This window comes from Bos grunniens, chromosome X (assembly GCF_055505025.1).
Source record: "Bos grunniens cultivar Pamir isolate PY7600 chromosome X, Bosgru_T2T1.0, whole genome shotgun sequence".
Taxonomy (NCBI): domain Eukaryota; kingdom Metazoa; phylum Chordata; class Mammalia; order Artiodactyla; family Bovidae; genus Bos; species Bos grunniens.
Window position 1 is genome coordinate 63,524,543 of NC_141194.1, and position 15,085 is coordinate 63,539,627.

The window sequence follows — 15,085 nt, forward strand, 5'->3', positions numbered from 1 at the left end:
TCATAGACAACTCTCTTTTCTCTGTGTCCTCACATGGTGGAATGGGTAAGGGATTTCTCTGAAGTCTTTTTTATAAAGGCACTAATCCTATTTATGAGGGCTCTATCCTCATGACGTAATCATCTTCTAAATGCCCTACCTCCTAACACCATCACAATGGGGGTTAGGTTTCAACATACAAACTTGGGGAAGGGGGTGGAACACAAACATTTAATCTATAGCAATGTCAGTAAGAAGGTAAAAATGATGATAACCAAATGTAATATGAGAACATTGTTTGGATCTTTATATGAACAAACCAACTGTTGGACAATCTTTTGAGATAACCTGAGAAATTTTATAATCAACTGGGTACTAGATACTATTAAGGAATTTTTAATTTTGTAAGATAGCATAAGGAGAAAGCAATGGCAACCCACTCCAGTATTCTTGCCTGGGAAATCCCATGGATGGAGGAGCTTGGTAGGCTGCAGTTCATGGGGTCGAGAAGAGTCGGACATGACTGAGAGACTTCACTTTCACTTTTCCTTTCATGCATTGGAGAAGGAAATGGCAACCCACTCCAGTATTCTTGCCTGGAGAATCCCAGGGACAGGAGCCTGGTGGGCTGCCGTCTATGGGGTCACACAGAGTCAGACACAACTGACGTGACTTAGCAGCAGCAAGATAGCATAACCACAGCATAACTGTTATATAAGAAAATGTCTGTACTTTAGACATGCCTAGTGAATGTATATGGTGAAATAACATGATACCTGGGATTGGCTTTTAAAAAAATTTCAGCAAATTTTAAAAAAGAAGGAAACCAGAATTGAAAGAGACATGTGTACCCCAATGTTCATCGCAGCACTGTTTATAATAGCCAGGACATGGAAGAAACCTAGATGTCCATCAGCAGATGAATGGATAAGAAAGCTGTGGTACATATACACAATGGAGTATTACTCAGCCATCAAAAAGAATACATTTGAATCAGTTCCAATGAAGTGGTTGAAACTGGAGCTGATTTTACAGAGTGAAGTAAGCCAGAAAGAAAAACACCAATACAGTATACTAACGCATATATATGGAATTTAGAAAGATGGTAATGATAACCCTGTATGCAAGACAGCAAAAGAGACACAGATGTATAGAACAATCTTTTGGACTCTGTGGGAGAGGGACGGGGGGATGATTTGGGAGAATGGCATTGAAACATGTATAATATCATATAAGAAACAAATCGCCAGTCCAGGTTTGATGCAGGGTACAGGATGCTTGGGGCTGGTGCACTGGGATGACCCAGAGGGATGGTATGGGGAGGGAGGTAGGAGGGGGGTTCAAGATTGGGAACACGTGTACACCCGTGGCAGATTCATGTTGATGTATTGCAAAAGCAATACAATATTGTAAAGTAATTAGCCTCTAATTAAAATAAATAAATTTTTTTAAAAAAGAAAGGAAAGAGAAAGGAAAAAAGAGATAGCTGAAACAAGATTGGCAAAATCTTGGTAATTATTGAATGTAGTTAATGGGTACTGGAGAAGGCAATGGCACCCCACTCCAGTACTCTTGCCTGGAAAATCCCAGGGATGGAGGAGCCTGGAAGGCTGCAGTCCATGGGGTATCTGAGGATCGGACACAACTGAGTGACTTCATTTTCACATTTCACTTTCATGCATTGGAGAAGGAAATGGCAACCCACTCCAGTGTTCTTGCCTGGAGAATCCCAGGAATGGGGAAGCCTGGTGGGCTGCCATCTATGGGTTCGCACAGAGTCGGACATGACTGAAGTGACTTAGCAGCAGCAGTTAATGGGTACATGAAGGTTCATTATATAATCCTCTTTATGAGTACATTTGAAGACATTTATTTAAAGTCACAAATCTGACCATGTAACTTCTGAGTATAAAAAAAACTTCAGTAGTTCTCCAAGGTCCACAGAGATAAAGCTCAAATCCATAGCATGGTCTGTAAAGCTCTACATAATGTAGTCCCCAGCCTCATCTCCTACTACTCCCTAAATTACAGTCATTAAACCTATTTCACATCCCCATGCCTTTGCTCCTGTTTCCTCTGTTTTTTGTTATCACACTTCCTCCTAAAACTTTCTGGCCTGAGGAGAGCTTTCTGACATCAGTACAAGTCTCCATGAACCCTTTCTTGACCTCCAATATTCAATCTACTTTGGTTTGAACCTTCTTCTCCTATCATATAATACCTGTGTTCTTATCTGTAGCCTTAGAGTCTTTGCTCAGTTTCAAACTGTACCTAGGAACTGCTGTACCACGTCCTTCCATGGATCTCACTGGACTGTTTCCCACTGAGAGAGCTCAAAAGTCACTATCTTACAGCACAACATTTAAGGAGGCACTCACTCTCAGGGTCAAGCAAGTGTAGCATCGGCACTACAGGCATCTCATTTTGCTTTACCCTAGATCTGGTCCCTCCTCACACCCAAGTCCAAACATTAAAGTCCTTCTATCTTTTATCACTCTGGTCTCAGGTGCACTCACATGTACCTCTTTAATTCCCTTCTGACAGTTGGCATATGGGAAAATGTGCCTCTCTCCATTTGTAACTTGAAAATTTCCCCTGACTGTGGGCCCTGGTTGCTGAGTACAAGGGAAGTGTTGGTGTTACACCAGTCACAGAAATGGAAATAGCTTAAATCCTTAGTGAAATTAAACATAAGAACCAGCTTTTCAGCCAGAACCACCATTTTCCAGTAATTCGCCAAAATGACCAACACAAAGGGAAAGAAGAGGGGCACCCACTACATGTTCTCTAGGCCTTTTAGAAAACATGGAGTTGTTCCTTTGGCCACATACATGCGAATCTACAAGAAGGGTGATATTGTAGATATCAAGGGAATGGGTACTGTTCAAAAAGGAATGCCCCATGAATGTTGCCATGGCAAAACTGGGAGAGTCTACAATGTTACCCAGCATGCTGTTGTCATCATTGTAAACAAACAAGTTAAGGACAAGATTCTTGCCAAGAGAATTAAGGTGCGTATGGAGCATATTAAGCACTCTAAGAGCCGAGATAGCTTCCTGAAATGTATGAAGGAAAATGATCAGAAAAAGAAGGAAGTCAAAGAGAAAGGGACTTGGGTTCAGCTGAAGTGCCAGCCTGCTCCACCCAGAGAAGCACACTTTGGGAGGACCAATGGAAAGGAACCCAAACTGTTGGAGCCCATTCCCTATGAATTTATGGCCTGATGGGTGTAAAAATAAAGACCTGGACTGTACAAATGTTTCTCTTAATTAAGTAGAGGTGTTGTGTCCAAATTCAGTGGGTGATGTCTTTTCAAATTTAGTGTTTTTTCTTCCTGAAAGATGAAAGATAGTTTGTTGTTCAGTATGTTCCATTTTTTAATAAACTGCCAGATATTATTTATAAAAATAAATAAATAAACATAAGAACCAGTGCCATCAAATTCTAAAAACTCTTGAAAATACTCCGTAGATCCCTTCAAAGCACTGTTAGTATCTACCTACATCTTCTTCCTCTAAGTGTATGCATGCTAAGTCACTTCAGTCATGTCTGACTCTTTGAGACCCTATGGACTGTAGCCCACCAGGCTCCTCTGTCCATGGGATTCTCCAAGCAAGAATACTGGAGTGGGTTGCCATGCCCTCCTCCAGGAAATCTTCCCCACCCAGGGATCAAATCCATGACTCTTAAGTCTCCTGCATTGGCAGGTGGGTTCTTCACTACTAGCACTGCCTTTCTCTCACTCAAGTTAAACTTCAAAAATTCATCCAGTTTTCATTTAATAACTAATATTACAAAAATATTTTCTATTTTTCATTGCTTATGTATAATGCTTAATTTACCCTGTAGGCTTTTAATCTGCTACTCTGAAAACACAACCACTACTCTTAGTTTTTCTGATAAAATTGTCCAAAACTTCAAGTCACTAATTTTAAAAATGTTTAAAAATATAACCATAAAAGAATTAAATATTCATCCTGCCAATCATGTTTAAACTATGTTTCAGTATACCAAATAGACCTAGCCAGTCAGAGAAAATTCTTTACAAAAGATTTCCAGCTAATAGATGTAGAAAGAATGATAGAACTAGAAAAATTACCAGTTTGAAGCCTCTTATAAAATAACTGATTTAGACAATGATCATTGTGCATACATTAATGTTAGTCGCTCAGTCATGTCCGATTCTTTGTGATCCCATGGACTTTAGCCCACCAGGCTCCTTTGTCCATGGAATTTTCCAGGCAAGAATACTGGAGTGGGTTGACATTTGCTACTCCAGATAATGATTATCACTGGATGCTAAAACTAATGGAAGACAAATAGGGAACTTTAAAGTGGGGGGATCAAATGGTCACCAATTTGCAACCAGATACTAGAATAGCATGTGTGAAGGTTTCGATTCAAGAAGAAGAGAGCATGGAATTCTCAATAATGGAAAACGGGGTTTAGAGTTTGAGACAGAAAGTTTTGATAAAAGAAGCTGGTACAGGAGCAAGATGTAGGATCTTGGAAGCTACTCAAAGAATTGTGGACTTTCTCTTACAGGGATTAGGAAGCCACTGAAGCGTTATGTTTTAGAAAGTGTTCTCTGGCTATAGTGTGGAGAATGCTTTGGGAGCAGGAAAGTGGGGGCAGGTAGATGAATTAAGAGATAGTTGCAATAGTGGAGGTGAAATGTGATGGTGGCCTGGACCAGAATAGGAATAGGCAATAAGAAAATAGAAGTACATGGATTCAGTAGATATTTAGCAAGTAGACCTAAAAGGATTTGGTGGTAGAATAACTAGAGGGAGGACAGTATGACGGTTTCAGGCTTGGGCCACTGAACTAACAGTGGTGCCATTCTCTGAGATAAGGAACAGAAGAGGAGGAACAAGTTTTGACAGAAAAGGGAAGAACAAGCTCAATATGGGAAATGGTGAATTTGAGATGCCTATCCACATAGGCAGATGGATACACTGGGTCTAAAACTCAGAAAAGAAGTCTGAGTTGAACATACACTTGTGTAAAGTGAATGTATAGTAAGCAACTGAAGCCATGGGAACAGATAAGAGAACCCCAATTTAAAAAAAAAAGAAAACAGCAGAAGTTCCCTGATGGTCTAGTGGTTACGATTCTGGACTTTCACTGCCATGGCCTGGCTTCAGTCCCTAGTTGGGGAACTGAGATACCAAAAGCCATGCAGCCTGGCCAAAAAACAAAACAGAAAAGCAAAGCATAATACATTCCCTGTAGCCCCATATCTTTAACCTTATTATCTATGTTCAGTTCAGTTCAGTTCAGTCGCTCAGTCGTGTCCGACTCTTTGTGACCCCATGAATCGCAGCATGCCAGGCCTCCCTGTCCATCACCAACTCCCGGAGTTCACTGAGACTCACGTCCATCCAGTCAGTGATGCCATCCAGCCATCTCATCCTCTGTCGTCCCCTTCTCCTCCTGCCCCCAATCCCTCCCAGCATCAGAGTCTTTTCCAATGAGTCAACTCTTCACATGAGGTGGCCAAAGTACTGGAGTTTCAGCTTCAGCATCAGTCCTTCCAAAGAAATCCCAGGGCTGATCTCCTTCAGAATGGACTGGTTGGATCTCCTTGCAGTCCAAGGGACTCTCAAGAGTCTTCTTCAACACCAAAGTTCAAAAGCATCAATTCTTTGGCGCTCAGTAGTTTAAAGCAAATAAACCTCAGAAAAGGATAAAGAAACAAAATATCATTCTTCTCCTTTCTAGGCTCCTTGCCATAACCACCCTTCCACTTCTATACACAGTTTTCTATCTCAGAGGGCCAAGTTATAAGGCAGCTGAGTAAGTTAGGATTTTTTGCATTATTACATTTCATTCTCTTCTTTGATGGAAACTTGAAAGATACCTTAGTCTCATTAAAAGAAAACTTAGAAACTGTCTTAAGGTAGGTTAATTCTCTTAGAAGCATGCTTTCAGATAGCTACTTTTATCCATTATATTTAATTTTAAGACAATAACCTTTCCCCATCCTTATTTGCAATTCTGAGAGCACCTTCCAGAGTAAGGCATATTTCCTCCTTTTTAATAAAGTATGTAAACACTTGTTGTCAAATTTAGCAGGGTATATAGAAGGGTACATTATTAGGAGGTTTTGACAGTCAGATTTTTGAAGCTTGAACTAGATGATCCTTAAAGTTCTTAGATTCAATAAGGATTCTATGATTAAAGTATAATGGTCTTGGCTCCCTCAAACATTTTCCCTTGACTCTGTCACCAAGGATGACACAGAACGAGCCAGACCAGGTCAGTTTTCATGCAAAAATAAGTTTGGACTATGTGAAAGGCCTCTATTTTACAAGAAATAAGCCTTCTTATGACCTTGAAGCACTGGCCCATGAAAACACTTAGAAATTGGACCTACTTTGTGTACTGTGACAGGTCTGTTAGTTCAGATCCTATATACAACAGTAACTGAAGGTAGATGAACAGCACTAACCCTTATTTGACAGACTGATTTCAACATGGGAGAAAAGTCTCCAATCAGGCTGAAAAGAGTTGAGCTGCAAATTTCCCTTCTTGATATTTTTAAATAGTTAGTTGTATGAACACACCAAAAGCATACTAAGCAAATCTGCAGATGATAGACGGAAAGAAAGCTAGTCAACCGGACGACATTTAGGATTCAAAATAAGCTTGACAAGCAGGAATAATAGGCTAAATTTAACAAGGTGAAGAGAAAGAGATCAACTTAAAGAGTGCATTCCGAGTCCTAAAACACAACTGTGCAAGTACCAAATGGATGAACACAGCAGCAGAGTCAGTCTTAGGAATTCCGACTACCTCAACATAAGTCAACAGAGTGATTGACGTGATTGTCAAAAAGAAAAAGAAAAAAAAAAAAAGGCAAAAGCTAAATAAATCTTGGCCTACATGAGTAGTAGCATAGGATCTAAAACAAAAAGGCATTGACTCTCCTCTCTGTAGTGAGGGGAAATAGTACATTTCATTGCTTGAAATAGTACATTTCATTCTAGATGCCAATCTTTAAAGAGAGATATTAGTGAACTGAAGTAAGAGCAGAACAGAATAACCAGAATGATGAGTGGATCTTAAAACTCTGTCATGAGAATAGTGACAGTAAAGGAGTTGCAGATTTTTAGCATAAAGACAAGACTTAGTAGAGGAAACCAATGACCACTGTTTTCAAATGTAAATGTCATCAAGTACCAAAGCTGCGCAACAATAGAAAAGACTGTCTCTGGAGCATATCCTCAAATAATGACGTGTTCAAGCACAGACCTAGACAATCATTTTATGGGAACATTGAGAGAGATTCAAAAGCCTGGGATAATTCATAGGTCTCTCTGCTAAAAAAGCCAAAAGCCATGATACTCCAGTAGTAATAAATATACCTAGTACAAGATCTTAGTTTCTAAATATCATTCTTCATTTAAGAGAGCCAAAGCTCCTTGGAGAAATAGCTGGTCCCAGGGGGATAGCAGGTATATGATAAGCAAGTGTATGATAAGCTTGTAATGCATATATATCATATAGCAAGTATATGATAAGCTTGAAATAGTCTTATTGTCCCAGAAAGTAAGGAAGTGCTAAATAATGATGGGGATATGTAAATGGACACAGATATCAGCTTGAAAGGGCTCCTACTGCCCAAGTCTGGGCCAATTTAACTATAAAACTGAATAATGACAGTAAAACATTACTATTGTTGTTGTTCAGTCACTAAGTCGTGTCTGACTCTTTGCAACCCCAAAGCCTCCCTGTTCCTCACATTATAACCCACGTTATAAAATATTATAGGGCTATCTTCCCTGGTGGCTCAGATGGTAAAGCATCTGCCTACAATGCAGGAGATCCAGATTCAATCCCTGGGTCGGGAAGATTTCCTGGAGAAGGAAATGGCAACCCACTCCAGTATTCTTGCCTGGAAAATCCCATGGATAGAGGAGCCTGGTAGGCTACAGTCCATGGGGTCACAAAGAGTTGGACACGACTGAGCTACTTCACTTTCACTATAAAATATTATAACTCATGCAAAAAATAAGAACCCATGTATCCATACTGATAATCAATCTATCAATACATGGGGTAAAAGGAAAGCTCTTTGTTTCAGCAGAATGCCAACTAATGTAGAAATAAAGATATATTTAGAAAACCACTATTTTCCAAACTACATAGTAATGAGTAATTCAGGTAAGAATTATCAGTGAACGCTAAAAACTATTAGGTGAAAATTTGATGAGGAACAAGACATTTATACAGTCTCAAATTATCCCCTCACAAATTGTATATTGATTACAAAAGAAAAAATAGTAAATTTACAGTGGAGAAACCTGGCAGACTTCACTTTACCAAATAGCCAAACTTAGCATCAGCGATCGTGGGACAGGCAAACATTATGTGCTTTCTGGTGTAATGCATTGAGAACAAATCACTTCTTCAATATTCCTATAAAAAATGCATAACCTGAAGTTAATCACTGGGAGGCATCAGATAAACCCAAACTAAAGGACATTCTACAAAATAACTGGCCTGAACTCTTCAAAAATGGCAACACAATGAAAAAAAAAAGACAGAAACCATTTCAGATTAAAGGATAATAAAGTGACATGACAAACAAATTCAATAAATAATATTGGCTTGTAATCTGGACTGGGGGAAAATTGCTATTGAGGACATTACTGAGACAAGAAGTAAAATCTAAATATAGATAGTGATAATACTATGTTAATATCAATGTTAGTTTTTCTGATTTTGATCATTATGCTGTGATTTTGTAAGAGAATGTCTCTGCTCTTAAGAAAGACATGCTTAAGGATTTAGGAGAATAGGAAATTTATGTCCGAAAATTACTCAAGTGATTCAAAAAATTACAGACAGATGATGATAGAATAAGAAAGCAAATGTGGCAACATGTCAAAAGTTTATGAATCTGGGTAGATAGTATATGGAAATGCTTTGTGCTATTCCTCCAACTTTTAAGTTTGAAATTACTTCAAAGTGATGTTTGTTTTTAAACTTTAAATGATATTTTAAAAGGGGAAAACTATACCAAATGTTCACTAAAGTTCTATCAAGATTAACAGCAGGAGCCAAATTCCAAAACCAAAGCTTTTAGCAAAAGACATAATAACCTTTTTAAAAAATTGAAATATAGTTTATTTACAATATTGCATTTAATGTTTACAACATAGCAATTCAAAATTTTTACAGATTATGCTCCATTTATAGTGAATATAAAATTGGTTATATTCTCTGTGCTATACAATATGCCCGCATGGCTTGTTTATTTCATATATAGTAGTTTGTATCTTTGGAAAAGGCAATGGCACCCCACTCCAGTACTCCTGCCTGGAAAATCTCATGGACGGAGGAGCCTGGTAGGCTGCAGTCCATGGGGTCACGAAGAGTTGGACATGACTGAGCGACTCCACTTTCACTTTTCACTTTCATGCATTGGAGAAGGAAATGGCAACCCACTCCAGTGTTCTTGCCTGGAGAATCCCAGGGACGGGGGAGCCTGGTGGGCTGCTGTCTCTGGAGTCACACAGGGTCGGACACGACTGAAGTGACTTAGCAGCAGCAGCAGCAGTTTGTATCTTTAAATCTGTAGCCCTCTCTTTCCCTTCCCCCTTCTTTCTCCCCACTGGTACTAGATCTCTATATCTGTGAGTCTATTTTTGTTTCATTATATTAATTTGTTTTATTTTTAAGGTCTCACATATAACTGATAACATTATATACAGTATTTGTCTTTCTATCTCTGATTTACTGAGCATAGTAGCCTTCTTTTACATGTAGCTGTCCAGTTTTCACAGCACCATTTACTGAAGAGATTGCTTTTTTGCCCCAGTGCAGTCTCAAAAATGACAGACTGATCTTGGTTTGTTTCCAAGGCAAACTATTATATATCACAATAATCCAAGTCTATGCCCCAACCACTAATGCCAAAGAATCTGAAGTCGAATGGCTCTGCTACTTCTGCTAAGTCACGTCAGTCGTGTCCGACTCTGTGCGACCCCATAGACGGCAGCCCACCAGGCTCCCCCGTCCCTGGGATTCTCCAGGCGAGAACACTGGAGTGGGTTGCCATTTCCTTCTCCAATGCATGAAAGTGGAAAGTGAAAGGGAGGTCCCTCAGTCGTGTCCGACTCCTAGTGACCCCATGGACTGAAGCCTACCAGGCTCCTCCGTCCACGGGATTTTCCAAGAAAGAGTACTGGAGCGGGGTACCATTGCCTTCTCCACTAATGGCTCTATGAAGACCTAAAAAACCTTTTAGAACTAACACCAAAAAATGACGTCCTTTTCATCATAGGGGACTGGAATGTAAAAGTAGGAAGTCAAGAGATAACTGGAGTAACAGGCAAGTTTGGCCTTCGAGTACAAAATGAAGCAGGGCAAAGACTAACAGAATTTTGTCAAAAGAACTCAGTGGTCATAGCAAACACCCTCTTCCAGCAACACAAGAGACGACTCTACATATGGACATCACCAGATGGTCAACATAAACTCAGACTGATTATATTCTTTGCATCCAAAGATGGAGAAACTCTATACAGTCAGCAAAAACAAGACCAGGAGCTGACTGTGGCTCAGCTCCTTACTGAAAAATTCAGACTTAGATTGGAGAAAGGAGGGAAAACCACTATGCCATTCAGGTATGACCTAAATCAAATCCCTTCTGATTATACAGTGGAAGTGACTAATAGATTCAAGGGATTAGATCTGATAAACAGAGTGCCAGAAGAACTATGTACAGCAAGTAGTGATCAAAACCATCCCCAAGAAAAAGAAATGCAAAAAGACAAAATGATTGTCTGAGGTGGTCTTACAAATAGCTGAAAAAAGAAGAGAAACTAAAGGCAAAGGAGAAAAGGAAAGATATACCCATCTGAACATAGAGTTCTAAAGAATACCAAAGAGAAAAAAGAACCCCTTCCTATGTGAACAATGCAAAGAAATAGAGGAAAACAATATTATGGGAAAGACTAGAGATCTCCTCAAGAAAATTGGAGACACCGAGGGAACATTTCATGCAATGATGGGTACAATAAAGGAAAGAAACGGTAGGGACCTAACAGAAGCAGAAGATATTAAGAAGAGGTGGCAAGAATACACAGATGAACTATACAAAAAAAGATCTTAATGACCCAGATAACCATGATTGTGTTATCACTCACCAGACATCCTGGAGTGTGAGGTCAAGTGGGCCTTAGGAAGCATCACTATGAACAAAGCTAGTGGGGGTGATGGAATTCCAGATGAGCTATTTCAAACCCTAAAACATGCTGCTGTGAAAGTGCTGCACTCAATATGTCAGCAAATTTGGAAAATTCAGCAGGGACCTTGGAGTACAAAATGAAGACGGCAAAAGCTAACAGAGCCCAGTGATTTTTTGGGCTCCAAAATCACTGCAGATGGTGACTGCAGCCATGAAATTAAAAGATGCTTGCTCCTTGGAAGAAAAGCTATGACAAACCTAGACAACATATTAAAAAGCAGAGTCATTACTTTGCTCACAAAGGTTCATCTAGTCAAAGCTACGGTTTTTCCAGTAGCCATGTATGGATGTGAGAGTTGGACTAAAGAAAGGTGAGCACTGAAGAATTGATGCTTTTGAACTGTGGTGTTGGAGAAGACTCTTGAGAGTCCCTTGGACTGCAGAGAGATCAAACCAGTCAATCCTAAAGGAAATCAGTCATGAATATTCATTGGAAGGACTGACGCTTAAGCTGAGTGAAACTCCAGTACTTTGGCCACCTAATGTGAAGAAGTGACTCATTAGAAAAGATTGTGATGCTGGGAAAGATTGAAGGCAGGAGGAGAAGGGGACAACAGAGGATAAGATGGTTGAATGGCATCATCAACTCAGTGGACATGAGTTTAAGCAAGCTCCAGGAGTTGGTAATGGACAGGGAAGCCTGGCATGCTGCAGTCCATGGGGTCGCAAAGAGTCAGAAATGACTGAGCAACTAAACTGAACAGCAGTGGCCACAGGACTGGAAAAGGTCAGTTTTCATTCCAATCCCAACGAAAGGCAATGCCAAAGAATGTTCTAACTACTGCACAATTGAACTCATTTCACATGCTAACAACGTAATTCTCAAAATTCTTCAAGCTAGGCTTCAACAGTATGTGAACCGAGAACATCCAAATGTACAAGCTGAATTTAGAAAAGGCAAAGGAACCAGAGATCAAATTGCCAACATCCACTGGATCATAGAAAAAGCTACAGAATTCCAGGAAAACATATACTTCTGCTTCATTGGCTACACTAAAGCCTTTGACTGTGTGGATCACAACAAACTGTGGAAAATTCTTAAAGAGATGGGACTACCGACGAGTTTCCCTGCCTCCTGAGAAACCTGTATGCAGGTCAAGCAGCAACAGTTAGAACCGGACATGGGACAACCGACTGGTTCCAAATTGGGAAAGGAGTACATCAAGGTTGTATATTGTCACCCTGTTTATTTAACTTATATACAGAGTACATCATGCAAAATGCTGGGCTGGATGAAGCACAAGCTGGAATCAAGATTGCTGGGAGAAATATCAATAACCTCAGATATGTAGATGATACCACCCTTAGGGCAGGAAGCAAAGAGGAACTAAAAAGCCTCTTATGAAGGTGAAAGAGGAGAGTGAAAAAGTTGGCTTAAGTGAAAAAGCTGGCTTAAAATTCAACATTCAAAAAACTATGATCATGGCATCCAGTTCCATCACGTCATGACAAATAGATGGGGAAATAATGGAAACAGTGACCGACTTTATTTTCTTGGGCTCCAAAATCACTGTGGATGGTGACTGCAGCCATGAAATTAAAAAGACGCTTGCTCCTTGGAAGAAAAGCTATGACAAACCTAGACAGCATATTAAAAAGCAGAGACATTACTTTGCTAACAAAAGTCCATATAGTCAAAGTTATGATTTTCCCAGTAGTCATGTATGGATGTGAGGGTTGGACTATAAAGAAGGCTGAGCACCGAAGAATTGATGCTTTTGAACTGTGAGGTTGGAAAAGACTCTTGAGAGTCCCTTGGACTGCAAGGAGATCCAACCAGTCAATCCTAAGGGAAATCAACCCTGAATATTCATTGGTAGGACTGATGCTGAAGCTGAAGCTCCAATACTTTGACACCTGATGCGAAGAATTGACTCATTGGAAAAGACTGAAGGCAGGGAAAGACTGAAGGCAGGAGGAGAAGGGGACAACATTGGATAAGACGGTTAGATGGCATCACCGACTCAACGGACGTGAGTTTGAGCAAGCTCCAGGAGACAGTGAAGGACAGGGAAGCCTGGCGTGCTGCAGTTCATGGAGCTGCAAAGAGTCAGACATGACTGAGCGACTGAACAACAAAAACAATATTTTTGCTTACCTTGTTGTAGATTAATTGACCATAAATGTATGAGTTTATTTCTGTGCTCTGTATTCTGTTCCATTGATCTAAGTGTCTATTTTTATGGCAAGAAATCAGTGAGCATACTTCTGGCTCTGTTCTTTTACTCAAAAGATTGCTTTGGCTACTGGGGATCTTTTCTGATTTCCATCTAAGTTTTAGGATTATTTGTTTTAGCTTTGTGCAAAATGTCATGGGTATTCTAATAGCAATTGCATCAGTATGGTCATTTTAAAAAATATTTGTATTTATTTATTCTATTTTTGGCTGTGCTGGGTCTTCATTACTGCGCAGGCTTTTCTCTAGGTGCAGTGAGCTACTCTCTAGTCGTGTGAGGGCTGCTGACTGTGACGCCTTCTCTTGTTGCCGAGCAGGGGCTCTAGGGTGCACAGGCTTCAGTAGTTGCAGCATGTGGGCTCAGTAGTTGTGGCTCCCAAGCTCTAGAGTACTCAATAGTTGTGGCTCATAGGCTTACTGGCTCCACAGCATATGGGATCTTCCTGGACCAGGGATCCAACCCATGTCTCCTGCATTGTCAAGAGGATTCTTTACCACTGAGCCAGGGAAGACCAGTATGACCATTTTAACAATGTTAATACTTCCAGACCATGAAGACGGGATATCTTTCCATTTCTTTGCATCATTTTCAATTCCCTTCATCAGTATTTTATAGTTTTCAGAGTATAGATCTTTCACCTCCTCTAAGTTTACTCCTAGATGTTTTATTCTTTCTGATGCAATTTTAAATAGGACTGTTTTCTTGCTTTCTCTTGCTGATAGTTCATTACAAATGTATATAAAAGCATCAGGTTTCTGTCTACTAATCTTGTATCCTGCAACTTTACTGAATTCACTGATTAGTTCTTAGTTTTCTGATGGAGACTTTAGGGTCTTCTATATTTAGTATCATATCATCTGTAAATAGTGAGTTTTATTTCTTCTCTTCCAATTTAGATTCAATTTATCTCTTTGTCTTGTCTGATTGCTGTGGCTAGGGCTTCTAATACTATGGTAAATATATGTAGTGAGAGTAGGCATCCTTATCTTGTTCCTGATTTAAAAGAAAACACTTTCAGCCTTTCACTATTGAGTATGGTGCTCACTGTGGGTTTGTCATATATGGCCTTTATTATGTTGAGATTTGTTCCCTCTGTATCCACTTTGATGAGAGTTTTTATTATGAATGAATGTTGAATTTTGTCAAATGCTTTTTCTGCATCTAATGAGATGAGCATGTGATTTTTATCCTTCCTTTTGTTAATGAGGTGTATTACATTGATTTGTGAATGTTGAACCATCCTTGCATCCCTAGAATAGATCCCATTTGTTCATGCTGTATGATCCTTTTCATATATTGTTGAATTCAGTCTGCTAACATTTTGTTGAGAATTTTTGTATCTATATTCATCAGAGATACTGGCATGTAATCTCTTCTATTGTAGTGTTTTTAATCTGGTTTTGGTATCAGGGTAATGATGGCCTTGTAGAATGAATTTGGGAGTGTTCCCTCCTTTTCAATTTTTTGGAATCATTTGAGAAGGATAGGATTCTTTATATGTTTAGTAGAAATCCCCTATGAAGCTCTCCAGTATTGGACTTGTGTTTTCTGGGAGTTATTTAAATTACTACTTGAATTTCCAGATGTTCAAGCTGGTTTTAGAAAAGGCAGAGGAACCAGAGATCAAATTGCCAACATCCAGTGGATCATGGAAAAAGCAAGAGAGTTC

The 15,085-nt window shown here is 39.6% G+C and overlaps 1 protein-coding gene and 1 pseudogene across 2 annotated transcripts in view; one reads left to right on the forward strand and one right to left on the reverse strand.

Moving 5' to 3' along the window:
- The window catches only part of SNX12 (sorting nexin 12), a 102,635-nt gene that overhangs the window by 49,463 nt on the left and 38,087 nt on the right, over positions 1–15,085 (reverse strand). The gene's annotated exons all lie outside the window — the stretch shown is intronic.
- Positions 2,582–3,252, forward strand: LOC147340578 (large ribosomal subunit protein eL21 pseudogene; annotated as a pseudogene).